Here is a 23,638-nt window from a genome sequence, read left to right as displayed (position 1 = left end):
GACCCGCCTGTCTTGGGTTGCCCCACGGGCATGGCTTAGTTTCATTGAGTTAGACAAGGCTGTGGTCCTAGTCTGATTAGATTGACTAGTTTTCTGTGAATATGGTTTCAGTGTGTTTGCCTTCTGATGCCCTCTTGAAACACCTACCGTCTTACTCGGGTTTCTCTTACCTTGGGCGTGGGATATCTCTTCACGGCTGCTCCAGCAAAGCAGTCAGCAAAAACAAGACCAGGAGCTGACTGTGGCTCAGACCATGAACTCCTTATTGCCAAATTCAGACTTAAATTGAAGAAAGTAGGGAAAACCACTAGACCATTCAGGCATGATCTAAATCAAATCCCTTATGATTATACAGTGGAAGTGAGAAATAGATTTAAGGGCTTAGATCTGATAGATAGAGTGCCTGATGAACTATGGAATGAGGTTCATGACATTGTACAGGAGACAGGGATCAAGACCATTCCCATAGAAAAGAAATGCAAAAAAGCAAAATGGCTGTCTGGGGAGGCCTTACAAATAGCTGTGAAAAGAAGAGAAGCAAAAAGCAAAGGAGAAAAGGAAAGATATAAGCATCTGAATTCAGAGTTCCAAAGAATAGCAAGAAGAGATAAGAAAGCCTTCCTCAGCAATCAATGCAAATAAATAGAGGAAAACAACAGAATGGGAAAGACTAGGGATCTCTTCAAGAAAATCAGAGATATCAAAGGAACATTTCATGCAAAGATGAGCTCGATAAAGGACAGAAATGGTATGGACCTAACAGAAGCAGAAGATATTAAGAAGAGATGGCAAGAATACACAGAAGAACTGTACAAAAAAGATCTTCATGACCCAGATAATCACGATGGTGTGATCACTGACCTTGAGCCAGACATCCGGGAATGTGAAGTTGAGTGGGCCTTAGAAAGCATCACTATGAACAAAGCTAGTGGAGGTGATGGAATTCCAGTTGAGCTATTTCAAATCCTGAAAGATGATGCTGTGAAAGTGCTGCACTCAATATGCCAGCAAATTTGGAAAACTCAGCAGTGGCCACAGGACTGGAAAAGGTCAGTTTTCATTCCAATCCCAAAGAAAGGCAATGCCAAAGAATGCTCAAACTACCACACAATTGCACTCAACTCACACGCTAGTAAAGTAATGCTCAAAATTCTCCAAGCCAGGCTTCTGCAATATGTGAACGATTAACTTTCAGATGTTCAAGCTGGTTTTAGAAAAGGCAGAGGAACCAGAGATCAAATTGCCAACATCTGGTGGATCATGGAAAAAGCAAGAGAGTTCCAGAAAAACATCTATTTCTGTTTTATTGACTATGCCAAAGCCTTTGACTGTGTGGATCACAATAAACTGTGGAAAATTCTGAAAGAGATGGGAATACCAGACCACCTGATCTGCCTCTTGAGAAATTGGTATGCAGGTCAGGAAGCAACAGTTAGAACTGGACATGGAACAACAGACTGGTTCCAAATAGGAAAAGGAGTTGATCAAGGCTGTATATTGTCACCCTGTTTATTTAACTTATATGCAGAGTACATCATGAGAAATGCTGGACTGGAAGAAACACAAGCTGAAATCAAGATTTCTGGGAGAAATATCAGTAACCTCAGATATGCAGATCACACCACTCTTATGGCAGAAAGTGAAGAGGAACTCAAAAGCCTCTTGATGAAAGTGAAAGTGGAGAATGAAAATGTTGGCTTAAAGCTCAACATTCAGAAAATGAAGATCATGACATCCGGTCCCACCACTTCAAGGGAAATAGATGGGGAAACAGTGGAAAAAGTGTCAGACTTTATTTTTCTGGGCTCCAAAATCACTGCAGATGGTGACTGCAGCCATGAAATGAAAAGACGCTTGTTCCTTGGAAGGAAAGTTATGACCAACCTAGATAGCATATTCAAAAGCAGAGACATTACTTTGCCAACAAAGGTTCGTCTAGTCAAGGCTATGGTTTTTCCTGTGGTCATGTATGGATGTGAGAGTTGGACTGTGAAGAAGGCTGAGCACCGAAGAATTGACACTTTTGAACTGTGATGTTGGAGAAGACTCTTGAGAGTCCCTTGGAGATCCAACTAGTCCATTCTGAAGGAGATCAGCCCTGGGATTTCCTTAGAAGGACTGGTGCTAAAGCTGAAACTCCAGTACTTTGGCCAGCTGATGCGATGAGTTGACTCATTGGCAAAGACTCTGATGCTGGGAGGGATTGGGGGCAGGAGGAGAAGGGGACAACAGAGGATGAGATGGCTGGATGGCATTACTGACTCAGTGGACGTGAGTCTGAGTGAACTCTGTGAGTTGGTGATGGACAGGGAGGCCTGGTGTGCTATGATTCATGGTGTCGCAAAGAGTTGGACATGACTGAGCTACTAATCTGAAGGTTATGCTATAAATCCTCAAGCTAGGCTATGGCAGTGTATGAACCAATGATGAAATTCCAGATGTATAAGCTGGGTTTAGAAAGGGCAGAGGAACCAGAGATCAAATTACCAACATCCGTTGGATCATAGAGAAAGCAAGGGAATTCCAGAAAACACGAACTTCAGCTTCATTGACTATGAAAAGCCTTTGATTGTATGGATCACAACAAATTGTGAAAAATTCTTAAAAACTTAGGAATACCAGACCACCCTACCTGTCTCCTGAGAAACCTGTATGAATGTCAAGGAGCAACAGTTAGAAACTTGCATGGAAAAACCGACTAGTTTAAAATTGGGAAAGAAGTGTCAAGACTGTTTATTGTCACCCTGCTTATTTAACTTACATGCAGAGTACATCATACAAAACCTCAGGCTGGATGAATCACAAGGTGGAATCAAGATTGCTGGGGAAAATACCAACAACCTCAAATATGCAGGTGGAGTCAGTCCAGTTCAGTTCAGTCGCTCAGTCATGTCTGACTCTTTGCAACCTCATGGACTGCAGCACACCAGGCTTCCCTGTCCATCACCAACTCCTGGAGCCTACTCAAATTCATGTCCATTGAGTCGATGATGCCATCCAACCATCTCATCTTCTGTCATCCCCTTCTCCTCCCACCTTTAGTCTTTCCCAGCATCAGGGTCTTTTCCAATGAGTAGATTCTTCTCAGCCAAAGTACTGGAGTTTCAGCTTCAGCATCAGTCTTTCCAATGAATATTCAGGACTGATTTCCTTTAGGATGGACTGGTTGAATCTCCTTGCAGTCCAAGGTGGAGTACATCATGCAAAATGCTGGGCTTAATGAGCCAAAAGCCAGAATCAATACTGCAGAGAGAAATGTCAATAACCTCATACACGCATACGACACCACCCTTACAGCAGAAAGCAAAGAGGAACTAAAGAGCCTCTTGATGAAGGTGAAAGATGAGAGGGAAAAAACTGGCTTAAAACTCAACATTCAATAAACTAAGATCATAGCATCCAGTCCCGTCACTTCAGGACAAATAAATGGGGAAACAATGAAAACCGTCAGACTTTAATTTATTGTTTTCCAAATTCACTGCAGATGTTGACTGCAGCCATGAAATTAAAAGATGCTTGCTCCTTAGAAGAAAAGCTATGACAAACCTAGACAGCATATTAAAAAGCAGAGACATTACTCTGCCAGTAAAGGTCCATATAGTCAAAGCAATGGTTTTTCTAGTAATCATGAATGGATGTGAGAGTTGGACCATAAAGAAGGCTGCACACCAAAGAACTGATGCTTTTGAACTGTTGTGTTGGAGAAGACTCTTGGGAATCCCTTGGACTGCAAGGAGATGAAACCAGTCAATCTTAAAGGAAATCTACCCTGAATATTCATCGGAATGACTGATGAAGCTCCATTACTGGCCATCTCATGCAAAGAGCTGACTCACTGGAAAAGAACATGATGCTTGGAAAGATTGAAGGCAAAAGGAAAAGGAGGCAGAAGATGAGATGATTAGATATTGTCACCAAGTCAATGGACATGAATTTGAGTGAACTCTGGGAGATAGTGGAGGACAGAGGAGACTGGAGTTTGCAGTCCATGTGATCGCAAAGAAATGGACACAACTTAGTGACTGAGCAGGAAGAGCAAATGCTGACAAGGATAAGGAACAATTGAGACACTGTACCATTGCTGGTGGAAGAATGGAGTAGGTGCAGCGACTTTGACAAACATTTTGGCAGTTTCTTATGAAAGTTAATATAGAGTTACCATGACATCCATCAACCCCATTTCCAGGTATTTATCCTAGAGAAGTTGAAACTTATGTTTACAGAGAAGAGTACCCACAAATATTTATTACAGCTTTATTCATAAGTGCCCCAAACAGAAAACAGCCCAGATGTTTTTCAACAATTACACATCCATACAATGAAATTCTACTCAGCAGTAAAAAAAGAATGGATTGTGTATTTATATATGGATGAATGAAGATTAAGTGCATTTTACTAAGTTAAAGAATCCAGACCCAAAAAGATACATGATATATTATTCTGTTTATAAATTTATGGAAAAGGTAAGTCTATAGAGACAATGAATATCATGCATTAGTACTGAGAAGAAGGTCTGAATACAAAGTGGGTAGCATGAGGGGATTCTTCAAGGTGTTGGAATTGTTCTTTATCCTATAGTGGTGGTGATTTCAATAATTCATTCATGCCTTAAAATTCATAGACCAGTTCACCAATAGAAAACTTAATTTTAATGTATGTGAACTAAAATTAATAGTGATGAGTGATGAACAATTTTTTTAAAAAATCCAGATCACCATTAGCACTGGGATTATGAATTCCTGATGGGCAGGTCAGGCATATACATCCCAAAGGAAGCCTTCAGTCTCCTTGGTGAATACACTCTTGGGGCATTTTTGAAGGAGAGGGTTAGAATTAACTGTCAGACCATGAACTACTAACAGGTTTTATCCAAAGAAAACAGTTATCTATTTTCAAATAGCCATTCTTACTCTGATGATAGGGAGAAATCATTAGGAGGGTATTTCCCCTGGTTTTCTATCCTATCAGATCTTTGTTGAAGACCCACCAAATGTGCAATTGTGTAGCTATATAAAAACTTGATATTTGTCAATGTCATTCTTTAGTAGAAATTAATTACTCGTGAGTAAAGTAACCATGACTAACTTTCTATTTTCTTCTCCCTCTCCTTTTTAAAAACAAAACCAAAATATTAAAATTTTCATATGCTTCTGTATAGGTAATTCTGCAAAAGATTAAAAAAAGACTATAAATGCACATATGAATCAGAGGTGTTACAGTTCATCCATAGTATACCCTGCTAATTTTTATGATTTAAACAATAAAATCAAAGTCAAATAGACATTCCAAGTGGGCTAATACCTTTCTTTTTAAGCATGACATTTGAAACACCAAATTTTTCTATCAGCTTTATTTATATTTAAATTAGATAAAATTTGAAGTGACTCCCTTAGAAATGGCTTTTTTTTTCTCTAAAAGAGATATTTTCTCTGAAAGTCCAGATAATAATAATTTAGGATTTACAGGCCATAGACTCTCTTACTCAACTACTCATAATTGTTTTGTACTGCAAAGGCAGCCATAGATAATGTGCAAAGAAATGAAAGTGGCTGTGTTAAAATGAGATTTTCTTTGCAAAAATTGTGTTGACTATAGATTGCCAACTCCTGCAGTATAGGTGATGATAAGTTTTCTCTGATGCATTTCTATTCATTTCCACAGCTACAATGGGTAGAAATGCTGAACAATGAAAATGAGTCCTATTTCACACCACTCAGAAAAATTAACTTGTAATGGGTCAAAGACTTGAACATTAGAAATGATGCCATAAAACGCCTAGAGGAAAATCTAAGGAAATTCCTCGACATTGGTCATGGCAATGATTTCTTGGATATGACACCAAAAACACAAACATCAAAAATCAACCAGTGGGACTGCATCAAACATAAAAGCTTCTGCATAGCAAAAGAAACAATCAATGAAATAAAAAGGCAACTTGCAGAATGAAATAAAAATTTGCTAAACCATATATCAAATAAGGGGTTAATATTCAAAAAAGAACTCATAGCACTCAATAACAACAACTCACAGTCTAATTAAAAATTGATGGATGAAATAAATAGATATCTTTCCAAATATGACATTCAAATGGCTAACAAATGAATGAAAAGATTCTCAACATCACTAATCATCAGAGTAATGCAAATCAAAACCACAATGAGGTATCACCTTTTACCTGTTAGAATGGTTATCATCAAGAAGACAAGGAGGCTTCCCTGGTTGTTCAGTGCTGAAGAATCCACATGCAAATTCAGGAGACACAAGTTCAATCCCTGGTTCAGGAAGATCCCTCATGTCATGAAACAACTAAACCTGTGCACCACAGTTATTGAGCTTGTGCTCTAAAGCCCTGGAGTTACAACTACTGAGCTCACACACCACAACGACTGAAGCCCATGGAGGCTAGAACTCATGCTCTGCAACGAGAGAAATGACCACAGTGAGAAACCTGTGCAGCACAACTGGAAAATAGCCCCCGCTATCCACAACTAGAGAAAACCTGCACAACAACGAACACCTAGCATGGCCAAAAATAAATAAATAAAATCTTTTTTTTTTTTTTTAAAGAAGACAAGAGAGGGACTTCCCTGATAGTCCAGTTAGACCAAAAGGGTTAGACTCCCTTCTTCTACTGCAGCAGGTGCAGCTCGATCCCTGGTTGGGGACCTGGAAGCCGTGTGGCACAGCCAAAAAACAAAAAAAAAAAGAGAGTCCTCAAAATTTTAAAAATTTGTCTACCGTATGATCTAGCAATTTCACTTTTGGGTAAAGATCAACCCAAATATCCAAGAATGTATTACTTTATCCAGACCCCATGGACTGTAGTCTATCAGGCTCCTCCGTCCATGGGATTTTTCAGGCAAGCGTGCTGAGTGGATTGCCATTTCCTTCTCCAGGGGATCTTCCCGACCCAGGAATCCAACCCAGATTTCCCGCATTGCAGGCAGACGCTTTGCCATCTGAGCCACCAGGGAAGTCCACTTTATCCATAATATGAACTAATTATGCATCCATTAATATTACAACATTTAATTTCATGATTTAATTCTTATTACAAGATTTAATTTCATGTCTAATGTTCATAAATAATAAATTAACAAGTGGAAAAGCAGGTCATGAAAGAGGTGATTTCATTTTTGTAAAAAGTATGCCTACATAGAAAAAGGACTAGAAGGACACAACAAAATGCCATTTTGAAATAATGTATTTATAAGAATTTTTGTTTTGTGTTTTACTGTTTCCCATATTTCATACAATAACTATATGCTTATTTTATAATATGAAATATTATTTTAAAGGAACCTTTATTTTTCTTTCCTAATTCTGGAAGCAATTCATCTCTGCTGTAAAATATTTGGAAAATCTAGCAAGTTCTAAAAAAGAAATAAAGCCTCTATAATACCACTACTACCAAGAGACTGCTTTGCACATTGTATTAATATATCAGAATGATTTTACCAACAGGTAGTAGAAAACGACTCAAAGAGGCATACACAATAAGGATATTTTTTTATCTTAATAAGGATACCAGAGATAGGAAGAGATTCAGAGTTGGTTGATTCAACAGCTCTAAGATACCATTAGGTTGTTAATTTTGCAGGGGCAGGGGGTTCTCGGATTTGTTCTCCACAGCATCCTAAAGTAATTTCCCGCTATGTTTATATGATACTTGCCAGTAGCAACCAGGGTTACAGGCTTCATTGTTCTCATCCAGGGACTTCTGCTGGAAGTCCCTGTTCTAAAACAGAAGATCCAATATAAGAGCTGTTTCATTGTGGTTTTAAATATTTTATATATATATATATATATATATATATATATATATATATATATATATATAAAATCAGTTCAGTTCAGTCACTCAGTTGTGCCCAACTCTGTGACTCCATGGACTGCAGCACACAAGGCTTCCCTGTCCATCACCAACCCCCAGAGTTTATTCAAACTCATGTCCATTGAGTTGGTGATGCCATCCAACCATCTCATCCTCTAGTCTTCCTCTTCTCCTCCTGCCTTCAATCTTTCCCAGCATCAGGGTCTTTTCAAATGAGTCAGCTCTTCGCATCAGGTGGCAAAAGTATTTGAACTTCAGCTTCAACATCAATCCTTCCAATGAATATTCAGGACTGATTCCCTTTAGGATGGACTGGTTGGATCTCCTGCTGTCCAAGGGACTCTCAAGAGTCTTTACCAACACCACAGTTCAAAAGCATCAATTCTTCGGCACTCAGCTTTCTTTATAGTCCAACTCTCACATCCATACATGACTACTGGAAAAACCATAGCCTTGACTAGATGGACCTTTGTTGGCAAAGTAATGTCTCTGCTTTTTAATATGCTGTTTACTTTGATCATAACTTTCCTTCCAAGGAGTAAGCATCTTTTAATTTCATGGCAGCAATCATGTATATATTTATATATACACACTGATAATTTTTCAGCCAGGATGATTTTCTCTCTTAATAAAGGATTGACACCCAAGAAAGTCAGGCCTGCTATTGAAGAAAAATAGACAATTAAATTATTATGGTACTAGAACTAAAAGTTTCTAACTACTAGAAGCAACCGCAGACACAACCTGCTCAGGAGAATCACTAGGAACCATGTTATTTGCCACCTTTGTGCTTTCAGAAAGGGACAAAAACAGAACAGGTCTGTGTTTGGTTAAAGCTTATAGTTACAGTTCAGTCTCTCAGTCATGTCTGACTTTGCAACCCCATGGACTGCATCAGGCAAGGCTTCCTTGTCCTTCATCATCTCCCGGAGCTTGCTCAAACTCATGTCCATCCAGCCACCTTGTCCTGTGTCGTCCCCTTCTACTTCTGCCTTTAATCAGGGTCTTTTCCAATGAGTCAGCTATTTGCATCAGATGGCCAAAGTATTGGAGCTTCAGTTTCAGCATCAGCCCTTCCAATGATGATTCAGGGTTGTTTTCCTTTAGGATCGACTGCCTTGATATTCTTTATTATTATTATTATTATTACACAAAGCTTTTCTTAAAAATTTTAATATAAGTTTATTCATTTTAATTGGTGGTTAATTTCTTTACAATATTGTATTGGTTTTGCCATACATCAACATGAATCCACCACGGGTGTACACGTGTTTCCCATCCTGAACCCCACTCCCACCTCCCTCCCCGTACCATCCCTCTGGGTCATTCCAGTGCACCAGCCCCAAGCATCCTGTATCCTGCATTGAACCTGGACTGGGGATTCGTTTCATATATGATGTTTTACATGTTTCAATGCCATTCTCCCAAATCATCCCACACTCTCCCTCTCCCACAGAGTCCAACAGACTGTTCTATACATCTGTGTCTCTTTTGCTGTCTTGCATACAGGGCTATTGTTACCATCTTTCTAAATTCCATATATATGTGTTAGTATACTGTATTGGTGTTTTTCTATATATAGAAAACTATAAAACACTGGTGAAAGAAATCAGAGAGGACACTAATAGATGGAGAAATATACCATGTTCATGGATCAGAACACTCAATATAGTGAAAATGAGTATATTACCCAAAGCAATCTATAAATTCAATGCAAACCCTATCAAGCTACCAATGGTATTTTTCACAGAGCTGGAACAAATAATTTCACAATTGTATGGAAATACAAAAAACCTCGAATAGCCAAAGCTATCTTGAGAAAGAAGAATGGAACTGGAGGAATCAACCTGCCTGACTTCAGGCTCTACTATAAAGCCACAGTCATCAAGACAGTATGGTACTGGCACAAAGACAGAAATACAGATCAATGGAACAAAATAGAAAGCCCAGAGATAAATCCACGCAACTATGGACACCTTATCTTTGACAAAGGAGGCAAGAATATACAATGGAGAAAAGACAATCTCTTTAACAAGTGGTGCTGGGCAAACTGGTCAACCACTTGTAAAAGAATGAAACTGGAACACTTTCTAACACCATACACAAAAATAAACTCAAAACGGATTAAAGATCTAAATGTAAGACCCAAAACTAGAAAACTCCTAGAGGAGAACATAGGCAAAACCTTCTCCAGCAAATCACAGCAGGATCCTCTATGACCCACCTCCCAGAATGTTGGAAATAAAAGCAAAAATAAACAAATGGGACCTAATTAAAATAAAAGGCTTTTGCACAATGAAGGAAACTATAAGCAAGGTAAAAAGACAGCCTTCAGAATGGTAGAAAATGATAGCAAATGAAGAAACTGACAAAGAGTTAATCTCAAAAATATACAAGCAACTCCTACAGCTCAATTCCAGAAAAATAAACGACCCAATCAAAAAAAAGGGCCAAAGAACTAAACAGCCATTTCTCCAAAGAAGACATACAGATGGCTAACAAACACATGAAAAGATGATCAACATCACTCATTATCAGAGAAATGCAAATCAAAAACACATTGATGTACCATTTCACGCCAGTCAGAATGGCTGAGATCCAAAAGTCTACAAGCAATAAATGCTGGAGAGGGTGTGGAGAAAACGGAACCCTCTTACACTGTTGGTGGGAATGCAAACTAGTACAGCCACTCTGGAGAACAGTGTGGAGATTCCTTAAAAAACTGAAAATAGAACTGCCTTATGACACAACAATCCCACTACTGGGCATACACACCGAGGAAACCAGAATTGAAAGAGACTCGTGTACCCCAATGTTCATCACAGCACTGTTTGTAATAGCCAGGACATGGAAGCAACCTAGATGTCCATCAGCAGATCAATGGATAAGGAAGCTGTGGTACATATACACAATGGAGTATTACCCAGCCATTAAAAAGAATACATTTGAATCAGTTCTAATGAGGTGGATGAGACTGGAGCCGATTATACAGAGTGAAGTAAGCCAGAAAGAAAAACACCAATACAGTATACTAATGCATATATATGGAATTTAGAATGATGGTAACAATAACCCTGTATGTAAGACAGCAAGAGACACAGATGTATAGAACAGTCTGTTGGCTTGATATTCTTGCAGTCCAAGGGATTCTCAAGAGTCTTCTCCAACACCACAGTTCAAAAGCATCGATTCTTCAGTGCTCAGCTTTCTTTATGATCCAACTCCCTCATCCATACATGACTACTGGAAAAACCATAGCTTTGACTATACAAACCTTTGGTGGCAAAGTAATATCTCTTTTTAGTATACTGTCTAGGTTTGTCATAGCTTTACTTCCAAGGAGTAAGTTCATAAACACTGCAAATTAAGAGCAATATATCAGGGGCTCCCACCTGCCCATAGACAGTTTCCATTCAACTATCTCCATTTTAACAAATACTCATCTTAATGGCTGGAAAAACACTAAATTCTAGGTAGCAATCCTAATAATGTGCTGAAATGCAAACTTCTCCTTTATAATGGTGATACAGATGATTGATTACTTATTGAAACTATACCAAATACTTTACAGTATTATAGTGAAATATTGAGGCTATTTTTTTAATGCAAAGATGGACTAGAATAAAATATTATTAGAGGGAAGAATAGGAAATTCATGACATTGATTGTAGTTTATAGTTCTATTGTAAAAAAAAAAAATCATCTGTTAGCTGAAGACTGTCTAGGATTGGAGATATTTTATAGCCTATTCAGGGCCACTAACAGAAAAATAAATATCAAGGCCATATAAGTAGCAAATTAATCACCTGTTTGTTTTTTAATATCATGCAGTAAAATTGAATTTTTCTTTCAGTGTACAGTTCTATGAATGTTTTTTATTGAAGTATAGTTGATTTTCAGTATTATATTTGTTTCAGGTGTACAACATAGTGACTCAATATTTTTATAGATTATACTCCATTTAAAATTATTATAAAATACTGGTTATATTCCTTGTACTGTACAGTATATCCCTGTAGCTTGTTTGTCTTTTTCATATTAGTTTGTAACTTTTAATCCCCTACACTTACCTTGCCTCTCCACTTCTCCCTCTCTCATTGGTAACCACTAGTCTGTTCCCTGTATCTGTGAGTCTGTTTATGTTTGGTTCTGTTTCATTTTATTTGTCTCATTTTTTTAGATTCCACATATAAGTGCTAACATAACATATGTACAAGGGCTTCTCTGGTGGCTCAGTGGTAAAAAATCTGCCTTCAATGCAGAAGACCCAAGTTCGATCCCTGGGTCGGGAAGATTCCCTGGAGGAGGGCATGGCAACCCACTCTAGTACTCTTGTCTAGAGAATCCCATGGACAGAGGAACCTGGCGGGCTGCAGTTCATAGGGTCGCACAGAGTCGGACATGGCCGAAGTGACTAAGCAGCAGCAGCAATAGCACATGTATGTATTTGTGTAACCATCACAACAGTGTACAAAACTCTTCCATCACTTCCCAAAATTCTGTTGTGTCACCTCTTTATAGTTACACCTTCTTCTACTTCTGAATTCCTGGCAACCACTGGTCTGTTTTCTGTTCCTATAGTTTGATATTTTCAACAATGTTATTAAAATAGAATCATACAGCATGTAATCTTTTGAGACTGGACTTTTTTTTTTTTTTTTTTACTCAATATGACATTCTTCAGATTTATCTAAGTCGTTCTTTCCATTTTATTGTTGAGTAGCATTTCATTGTATGAATGGACTGTTTGTATATCAATTTACCTATTGTAGTACATCCTAGTTGTTACAAATTGTTGGCATTTATAAATAGAGATGCTGTAAATATTCTTATGTGAGTAGTTGTGTGAACATGGCTTTCATTTCTCTAGAATAAATACCCAGTAATGTTCAGAATTAGGTCTACCATTTAATTATTTATTTTATTTTGGTACTGTCTTTTTATTTTATTTTATTTTTTTGACAAAGCAAGAGAATTTATTGGGAAGGGGTGCCCAAGCATAGATCAGCAGGGTAAAGGAACCCAGGAGAACTGCTCTGCCATGTGGCTTGCAGTCTTGGATTTTATGGTAATTGGATTGATTTCCAGGTTGTCTCTGGCCAGTCATGCTGACTCATGGTCCTTGCACTCTGATTGTGTACATGGCTCAGCCAAGATGAATTCCAGCAAGAAGGATTCTGGGAATTTGGTAGGATATATGAACTGCAGTCTCCTCTCTCCTTCTGACCTTTCCCAAATTCTTTTGGTTGGTGGTAGCTAGTCAGTTCTGCATTCCTTATCAGGGTCTCCTGTTGAAGATAATTCATGCAAGTGGCTGGGCTTTCCCAGTGGCTCAGCGACAAGAACCTGCCTGCAATGCAAGAGACGTGGGTTTGATGCTTGGGTCAAGAAGATCCCCTGGAGGAAGGCGTGACAACCTTCCATGTAGCCAACCATGGCTACAGTTCATAGGGTTGCAAAGAGTCGGACAAGACTGAAGCAACTGAGCATGCATGCACACATGCAAGTGGCTACTATCTTGCCTGGCCAAGGTAGGTGGTTTCAGTCAGTGTTTCCCCTAACAGTTTTAGGTCAGTATCAACAACGTATGAGATTTCCATTTGCTCCACATCCTTGCCAGCAATTGCAGGAATTTTTATTTGAGTAATTCTTATCAGTGTGCAGTGATACAATTGCTTCCAAAATTCAAAACATTTTATTTTTTTCATCTGATTCATATTAAAATTTAAAATTTTATTTTTAATAGGATAATTACTTACAATATTATGATGGTTTCTGACATACATCAACCATACATATACATATGTCCCTTCCCTCTAAAACCTTCCTCCCATCTCCCTCCCCATCCCATCCCTCTAGGTCATCACAGAGCATAAATTTTGGGTTCCCTGTGTCATACAGCAAATTCTCACTGGGTCTCTATTTTGCATGTGGTAGTGTATATGTTTCAGTGTTACTCTGTCAAACCATCCCACCTTCTCTCTTGCCCACTGGGTCCAAAAGTCTGTTCTCTATGTCTGCATCTCCAGTGCTGCCATGCAGATAGGTTTATCAGTACCATCTTTCTTGATTCCATTTATATGTGTTTCTATACAGTATTTGCCTTTCTTTTCCTGACTTATCTCACTTTGTATAATAGGCTCTAGGTTCATCCACTTCATCAGAACTGACTCAAATGCATTCCTTTTTAGCTGAGTAATATTCCTTTCTGTATATGTACCACAACTTCTTTATCCATTCATCTCTTGTTGGATATCTATGTTGCTTCCATATCCTAGCTATTGTAAATAGTGCTGCAATGAACATCAGGGTACATGTGTCTTTTTCAGTTATGGTTTCCTCAGGGTATATGCCCAGTAGTGGGATTGCTGGGTTATATGGTAGTTTTATTCCTAGGTTTTTAAGGAATCTCCATTCTGTTCTCCATAGTCATTGTATCAATTTGCATTCCCACCAAAAGTGCAAAAGGGTTCTCTTTTCTCCACACCCTATCCAACATTTATTGTGTGCAGACTTAAAAACAATATTTATTTTAATTAGAGGATAATTGCTTTACAATATTGTGGTGTCCTCTGCCATACAACAACATGAATCGGCCATAGGTATACATGTGTCCCCTCCCTCCTGAATCCCCTCCCTCTTCATCCCATCTTTCCAGGAGTCACAGAACACTGGCTTTGGGTTCCTTGTGTCATACATCAAACTCCCACTGGCTATATATTTTACCTATGGTAATATATATGTTTCAATGCTATTCTTTCAAATCATTCCACCCACTCCTTTCCCCACTGTGTCCAAAAGTCTTTTCTTTTTTTTCAAAAGTCTTTTCTTTATGATTGTGTCTCCTTTGCCTCTCTGGACGTAGGATCATCAGTACCATTTTTATAGATTCCACATATATATGGATTAATATACAGTATTTGTCTTTCTCTTTCTGACTCACTTCACTCTGTATAATAGGCTCCAGGTTCATCCACCTCATTAAAACTGACTCAAATGTGTTCTGTTTTATAGCTGAGTAATATTCCATTGTGTATATGTACCACAACTTTTTTATCCATTCATGTGCCAATGGACATCTAGGTTGCTTCCACGTCCTAGCTATAAATATTTGCTGCAATGAGCATTGGGATGCATGTATCTTTTTCAGTTCTGGTTTCCTCAGGATATATGCCCAGTAGTGGAATTGCTGGGTCATATGGAAGCTTTATTCCTAGGTCTTTAATGAATCTCCATACTGTTCTCCATAGTGGTTGTATCAGTTTGCATTCCCACCAACAGTGCAAGAGTGTTCCCTTTTCTCCACATCCTGTCCAGTGTTTATTGTTTGTAGATTTTTTAATGATGACAATTTGATGATGGCCATTCAGTGTGAGATGGTACCTCATTGTGGCTTTGATTTGCATTTCTCTAATAATGAGTGATTTTGAGCATCTTTTTATGTTTATTGGCCATCTGTATGTCTTCTTTGGAGAAGAAGATCTTCTTCTTTAGGTCTTCTGACCACTTTTTGATTGGGTCGTTTATTTTTCTGATATTGAGCTGCATGAGCTGCTTGTATATTTTTGAGATTAATTCTTTGTCAGTTGCTTCATTTGCTATTATTTTCTCCCATTATGAAAGCTGTCTTTTCACCTTGCTTATAGTTTCCTTCATCGTGCAAAAGCTTTTACAGTTAATGAGGTCCTATTTGTTTATTTTTGTTTTTATTTCCATTATTCTAGAAGGTGGGTTGTAGAAGATCTTGCTGTAATTTATGTCAGAGTGTTCTGCCTATGTTTTCCTCTAATAGTTTTATAGTATATGGCCTTCCATTTAGATTTTTAATCTGTTTTGAGTTTATTTTTGTGTATGGTGTTAGGAAGTGTGCTAATTTCATTCCTTTACATGTAGCTGCCCAGTTTTTCCAGCACCACTTACTGAAGAGACTGTCTTGGCTCCATTGTATATTTTTGCCTCCTTTGTCAAAGATAAGGTGCCCATAGTTGTATGGATTTATCTCCGGGCTTCCTACCTTGTTGCATTGGTTTATATTTTCATTTTGTGCCAGTACCATACTATCTTGATGACTATAGCTTTGTAGTAAAGTCTGAAGTAAGAAAGGTTGGATTCCTCTAGCTTCATTTTTCTTTCTCAAGATTTCTTGGGCTAGTCAGGGTCTTTTGTGTCTCCACTGAATTTTTTTATTCTAGTTCTGTGAAAAATACTATTGGTAGTTTGATAGGGGTTGCATTTAATCTATAGATTGCTTTGGGTAATATAGTCATTTTCACAATATTGATTTTTCCAGTCAAAGGACATGGTGTATCTCTCCATCTGTTTGTGTTATCTTTAATTTCTTTTCATCAGTGTTTTATGTTTTTCTGCATACAGGTCTTTTGTCTCTTTAGGTAAATTTGTTCCTCAGTATTATTATTATTATTTTGCAATGGTGAAAGGGATTGTTTCCTTCTCTTTCTGATTTTTCATTGTTAGTGTATAGGTATGAAAGGGATTTCTGAGAATTAATTTTATATCTTGTGATTTTACAATATTCTTTGATTAGTGCTAGTAATTTGCTGGTGGCATTTTATGGGTTTTCTATGTAAAGAATCATGTCCTCTGCAAACAGTGAGTGTTTTACTTCTTCTTTTCCAATCCGGATTCTTTTTATTTCTTTTTCTTCTCTGATTGCTGTGGCTAGGACTTCCAAAACTATGTTGAATAATGGTGGTGAGAGTGGGCACCCTTGTCTTGGTTCTGGTTTTAGAAAAAATGCTTTCAGCTTTTCACCACTGAGAATAATGTTTGCTGTAGGTTTGTTGTATATGGCCTTTATTATATTGCAGCATGTTCCTTCTATGTCTAGTTTCTGGAGAATTTTTATTGTAAATGGGTGTTGAATATTGTCAAAAACTTTCTCTGCATCTATGTGTGTGTGTTAGTCACTCAGTCATGCCTGACTCTTTGTGACCCCATGGAGTATAGCCTACCAGGCTCCTCTGTCTGTGGAATCCTTCAAGCAAGGATATTGAAGTGAAGTCGCTCAGTTGTGTCCGACTCTTTGTGACCCCATGGACTGTAACCTATCAGGCTCCTCCGTCCATGGGAATTTACAGGCAAGAGTGCTGGAGTGGATTGCCATTTCCTTCTCTAGGGGATCTTCCCGACCCAGAAATCGAACCCAGGTGTCCCACATTGCAGGCAGACGCTTTACCTTCTGAGCCACCACTGAAGTGGGTTGTCATTCCCTTCTCCAGGGGATCTTCCTGACCCAGGGATCAAACCCATGTCTCCTGCATTGCAGGCAGGTTCTCTACCATTTGAGCCACAGGGAAGCTCACTGATTCTCTGCATCTATTGAGATGATCATATAGATTTGTCTTTCAATTTGTTAATATATACAAATCACATTGATTTTTGTATATTAAAGAGTACTTGCATTTCTGGGCTAAAGCCCACTTAATCATGATGAGTGATCCTTTTATTATGTTGTTGGGTTCTGTTTGCTAGAATTTTATTAAGGATGTTTGCATCTATGTTCATCAGTGATATTGATCTTTTTTTTTTTTTTTTTGTTGGCATCTTTGTCTGGTTTTCGTATCAGGGTAATGGTGGCATCCAAGAACCAGTTTAGGAGTTTTCCTTCCTCTGCAATTTTCTGGAAAAGTTTGATCAGGATAAGTTTTAGTTCTTCTCTAAACTTTTGGTAGAATGTGCCTGAGGAATCATATGACTCTGGGTTTTTGTTTGTTGGAAGGTTTTTTATTAGTTTCGATTTCTGTGTTTGTGATTCTGTTCATATTTTCTGTTTATTCCTGGTTCAGTTTTTTTAAGACTTTGTTTCTTCCAGGTTGTCCATTTTATTGGCATATAGCTATTCATAGTAGCCTCTTAGGATATTCTGTATGTCTGTATTATCTGTTGAAACTTCTCTTTTTTCATTTCTAATTGTATTAATTTGAGTCTTCTCCCTTTTCTTCTTGATGATTCTGGCTAATGGTTTGTCAACTTCTTTTATCTTCTCAAAGAACCAGCTTTTAGTTTAATTGATCTTTGTTATAGTTGCTTTCATTTTTTTCATTTATTCTTGCTCTGGTCTTTAGGATTTATTTCCTTCTATTAACTTTGGGTTGTTTTTTTGTTGTTGTTGTTTTTCTTTTTCTAGTTGCTTTAGGTGTAAGTTTAGTTAGTCACTTAGTCATGTCCAACCCTCTGCTATCCCATAGAATGTAACCTGATGCAAAGAGCTGACTCATTGGAAAAGGCCCTGATGCTAGGAAAGATTGAGGGCAGGAGGATAAGGGGACAACAGAGGATGAGATGGTTGGATGGCATTACCGACTCAATGGACATAAGTTTGAGCAACACTGGAAAGAGATGGTGAAGGACAGGGAAGCCTGGTATGCTGCAGTCCATGGGGTCACAAAAGACTGAAGGACTGAACAACAACAATAAGGTACATAAAAATGAGGAAAGCTTGTAACACCCCCAAATTCCCCAAATAGCAAATCAAATGCAAATTTAAAATAAGATCTTAAATCCTCCCTATTGAAAATCTATACCACCCATCATTCTCTCCTCTGTTTCCCCTTTCATGACTTCTTTTGGATTATTTGAATATTGTTCAGTTTTCTATTTTGTTTTATCTATTGTAATTTTGACTATATTTTTTTGTATAACTTTTAAAGTAGTTACTTTAAGGATTACAAAATACAGACTCATCTATTTCACAGTATATCTAGAATTAATATTTTGCTACTTGAAGTGGAATGTGGAAACCTTATCACCATACATGAACTTTATACTCCCCCTTTTATGTTGCTGTTTTCATATATATTGCATCTATTTACATCAACAGTAGCATCACATAATTCTATATTTTTGCTTTCAACAGTCAAACATATTTTAAAGAACTCCAGAAAAGGACTGTCTATTATATTTGTCCATTGTTGTTCAGTCGATAAATCATTTCTGGCTCTTTGTGTCCCCATGGACTGCAGCATGTCAGGCTTCCCTGCTCTTCACTCTATCCTGGAGTTTGCTGAAACTTATGTCCATTTAGTTGGTGATGCCAACTAACCATCTCATCCTCTGTTGCCCTCTTCTCGTCTTGCCCTCAGTCTTTCCCAGCCTCAGGAACTTTTCCAATGAGTCAACTCTTCACATCAGGTGGCCAAAATATTGTGATTTCAGCATCAGTCATTTCAATGAATATTCAGGATAGATTTCCTTTAGGATTGACTTGTTTGATCCCCTTGATGTCCAAAGGACCTTCAAGAGTCTTCTCCAGCACCACAATCTGAAAGCATTGATTCTTCAGTGCTCAGCCTTCTTTATGGTCTGACTCGCACATCAGTACATAACTACTGGAAAAAACATAGCTTTGACTATATGGACCTTTGTCAGCAAAGTGATGTCTCTGCTTTTTAACATGCTGTCTACTTTTGTCATAGCTTTTCTTTCAAGGAGCAAGCATCTTTTAATTTTGTGGCTATAGTAACCGATCGCACTGATTTTGGAGGCCAAGAAAATTGTCACTGTTTCCACTTTTCCCCCATCTATTTGCTATGAAGTGATGGGAGCACATGCCATGATCTTAGTTTTTTGAAAGTTGATTTAAGCCAGCTTTTGCACTCTCCTCTTTCACCCTCAATCAAGAGACTCTTTAATTCCTCTTTACCTTCTGCCATTAGAGTGGTATCACCTGCATATCTGAGATTGTTGATATTTCTCCTGGAAATCTTAATTCCCACTCGCAACAGTTAAAACTGGACATGGAACAATGGACTGATTGAGATATTTGCCCATAATTTTGCTCTTTCCGTTGTTTCTTCCTTCTTCATAATGTTCAAAATTTCCTCATATCATTTCTTCTCTGCTTCAAGAAATTCCTTTAGTCATACTTTCAGAGCAATCTGCTGGCTGTGAATTCCTTTAGTATTTCTTCATCTGAGAATACCTTTATTTCACCATTATTTCTGAATAATATTCTAGTCAGATATAGAATACTGAGTTGACAATTCTTTACTTTCTAGCACTTGAAAAAAAAAAAGTGCCATTTCTTTAGCCCTCAATAGTTTCTAATGAGAAATCTACAGTTATTTGAATAATTTTTCTCCTGTAACCAATATGTCATTTTTCTCTGACTGCTTTCTAGTTCTCAAAAATTTGATTATGATGTGTCTGGACACAGATTTTTTTGGTTTTATCTTGTTCAGAGTTTTCCCAGTTTTTTGACTCTGCTTGTTAATATCTTTCATCAAACTTAGTAAGCAGTTAACCATATTTCTTCAACTGTTTTCATTACCACACGGTTTCTTCTCCATTTCTGGGACTCCAATGGTATGAACATTAGCTCCTCTTTCTGTTTTACAGGTTCCTGAGGCTCCATTAATTTTTTCAGTCTTCTTTCTTTCTGTTACTCTCATTGGATACTTTCTATTGATCTATCTTGAAAATCACTAACTCTTTGTTATCTTCATATTATTGGGCCTCTCCGGTGAGTTTTGTAATTTTGATTATAGCATTTTATGTTCTAAATTTTCCATTTGGCTTTTCTCTGTTTCTTTGCTGATTCTTTCTGTCTTATACTGATTTAAGAATATTTATAGTTTTTTGTTTGAGCACCATAATAATAGCTGCTTTAAATACCTTGTCAGATAATTCAAAAATCTGTTTTACCTTGTCATTGGCATTTTTAAATTGTTTTTCTTCATATGAGTTGAAATTTTTGTGGTTATTCATGTGCTGAGTAACTTTGGTTTTATTACAAGCATCTTGATTAATACATTATGTGATTTTGGCTCTTATGTATATTTTATTTATAATATTTATATATTTTTTTATTAAGCAGGCACTTGGTTAAGTCAAGTGAATGAAGGAAAATGGAGAAAAAAACCCAGAGGATTTTCCATCCGTGTCTGAATTTTACTTTTTGAGCTAAAACTAGTGGGTTTCTCCTGGATCTCTATCTCTGTCTGTTTATCTTTTTCCCCATGAATTGCTCTCAGGATTTTTTTTCAGTTCTCTGATTTTCTAAATTGAATGCAGAACTTTAACACCTACTTTTATTTTGTTTTGCATAGTTGTTAATCAATTATTTGAGGCTGCATCAATCCTTTCTGCACAAGCTAATCTTTAAATTTCTTTATAAGATTGATCCAGTCACTGTTTTATCTTGAGTCTTCCATGTACCTCTTTCAAGCCTTGGTTCAAAGTAGTTTCTCAATTAAATTTATATTAATTGATCAAGCCCATCAACAAATATTTATTGAAGGTCTTCAACTTTGTCATAATTATTTTTCTCAGTATTACATGAAAATTAGTGATTAAAGTCCTGGAAACATGTTAATAATACACTAATGGATTATCTCATTCTGATTAGAAACCAATTTATAGTTTCCAAAGTGGAATAGCTGATTGTGTTTCCTCTAAATGAGAATGCCTTTACACAGAAAACACAAACTTACACTGTATTAGTGAAATAAGAGCAAATTCTAATTTCGCCTAGCTCAAAAGTAAATATGGAATCCTAGTCTTTCATTACTCCAAGAAGGTAAAACATATTCAAACAGCAAAAAAGGAGAGTGGACATCTTTACAGGAATCTTCAGTTTGGAAAAGAATTTGGCCTGCTTTGTAGAGTTGGTCCAATCAGGGAAGAAACAACAATCCTTCCAGTGGGCCTCAGTAAGCATATCCAAAAAAAAAAAAAAATAGACTTGTGCCTCCATAAGCATATCCAAAAAACATAGACTTGGGCCTCCAAGGAGAAAACAAACCACAGGATCTTTTTCTTAAGTCTGAGAGTACTCATATTTTTTATATGGACTGCATATGCAAAATTCTTCTAACATTATTGTAAAATTATGTTGCTAAGTCAATCATATTCCTACATTTAAAAAATAGCATTTGCATGTAAGTTCATATCATCCTCTCACAATAAAAGTAAACTCAGCCAGATTTGAAGGATTATGGTCTTAAACTAATTTAGATTAGGTAACAATATAATAACCAAAAGCAGAAAGTAAAAGAATAATAAATGAAAGAGGTACCCAGGTCTTAAAAAGGGATTATTCCAGAGACCAGTACCAATATTTGCTTTAATTTGTTATTACTCTTTCTTGCTTAAACACATTTAGCCATAATTATAGGAAACATCCTATTCTCATGCTCCCCAAGTTAGTTATTCTGTTAAGAGCTGATGTAGAAATTATTTTTCGGTAACTCAAATCTATATCTTAAGTTTTTTAACCAGTTTGGTTGATTATTTTTGGAGCCACAGGAATAAAAGAATGCAGGAATTACCCAAATTAAGCAAAACTAACTTTCAAACCCACTGATAAATTAATAAATTAGCAGGCCAATCAACTTTCAATTTGAAATGCGATCAAATATTCAGTATTTTGATGTTTGCTGGTTTAGTTGTCTTTCCATAGTAGCAAGTTTGTTAGTTACCAAAGCCTAGCCTACAACAGTGTACTGATTATGATTTGGGGAATCTATAGTCAGACTATATGGGTTCAGAGTTTGACTTTACAATGGCCTGATTGTATAATATTGGAAAAGTTTCTGGAGTTCTCTAAGAACAACTATAAAAAGTTCAGAACAATAACTTATTCATAGTAAACCCTCAGTGAATGCTAATCATTCTCCTTCTTTTCCTGACAAACTCTGATTCCTTTTTCAAGATCCACTTAAATGTAGTATTTGTAAAGTTTTCTTCAGACTCCCAGGTAGACTTGGTGCTCACATTGTCTTTTGTGAATTATTACACTTTAGCAATTTCTAGGAATTCTCTGAGTGTCCAGTGGTTAGGACTCTGAGTTCTCCCTGCAGGAAACATGGGTTTCATCCCTGGTTGGGGAACTGAATAATATCCCACAAGCTATGTGTTGCAGCAAAAAAAAAAAAAAAAAAGTTGGCAATTCTTATGATACTGTACTTGAATTATTCATTTGTATATCTGCTTTATCATTTGAATGTAAGTTTTTAGCAGCATGTGTGGACTAGTTAATCATACCTTCCCTGAACTTAAGAAACTAGCATATACTTCAGATATCCTTTATCACATTATATGGCAATTTGTTATTTATCTATCTCTGTCTATTCCATTAGAATATGCACTGTATCTTCACTGATCATATAAGAACTTAGCACACAGTAGATGCTTAATAAATCCTGGCAGAATGCATGAATGAACTTTATGTAAGTAGCAAGTGGGGTGAGATGAGGGTGTAATACTAGTGATAGCAGCAGGCATTTTACAAGCCATAAAAATTGCCATCTTTAACCCAGAAGCCATGATTTAAGACAATGGTTCTCAGTTCTAGTTGCACATTATAATTACCTGGGGAACTTTTAGAAACTAATGGTGGCCAAAGCTTACCCCCAAAGGTTCTTATCTAATCAGTTTAAGAGGAGACCAGATATTCATAACTTAAAAAAAAAAAACATTTTTATTGAGGTATAATTTACATACCATAAAATTCATTCATTCAAAATGTACAACTTCAGTAGTTTTAATAAATTTATGGAGTTGACAGCTATTACCACAATCTAATTTTTGAACATTTCCATTAACCCACCCAAAAATCTCCTATCCATTTGCAGACAATTCCTATCCCTACTCCCAGCCTGGGGAAACACTAATCCAATGTGTCTATATAGATTTTCTTTTTGATATGATATAATTCACATGCTATACAATTCATCCATTTAAAATGTGTAATTAAGTAGTTTTTAGTATATTCTTAGGTTGTGCAACCATCACCACTATCCAATACCAGAACACTTTCATCACCTTGAAAAAGAAACCCATACC

The sequence above is a fragment of the Bos mutus genome, chromosome X (assembly GCF_027580195.1).
Source record: "Bos mutus isolate GX-2022 chromosome X, NWIPB_WYAK_1.1, whole genome shotgun sequence".
NCBI classification, from domain to species: Eukaryota; Metazoa; Chordata; class Mammalia; order Artiodactyla; family Bovidae; genus Bos; species Bos mutus.
This window is presented reverse-complemented; position numbering follows the sequence as displayed.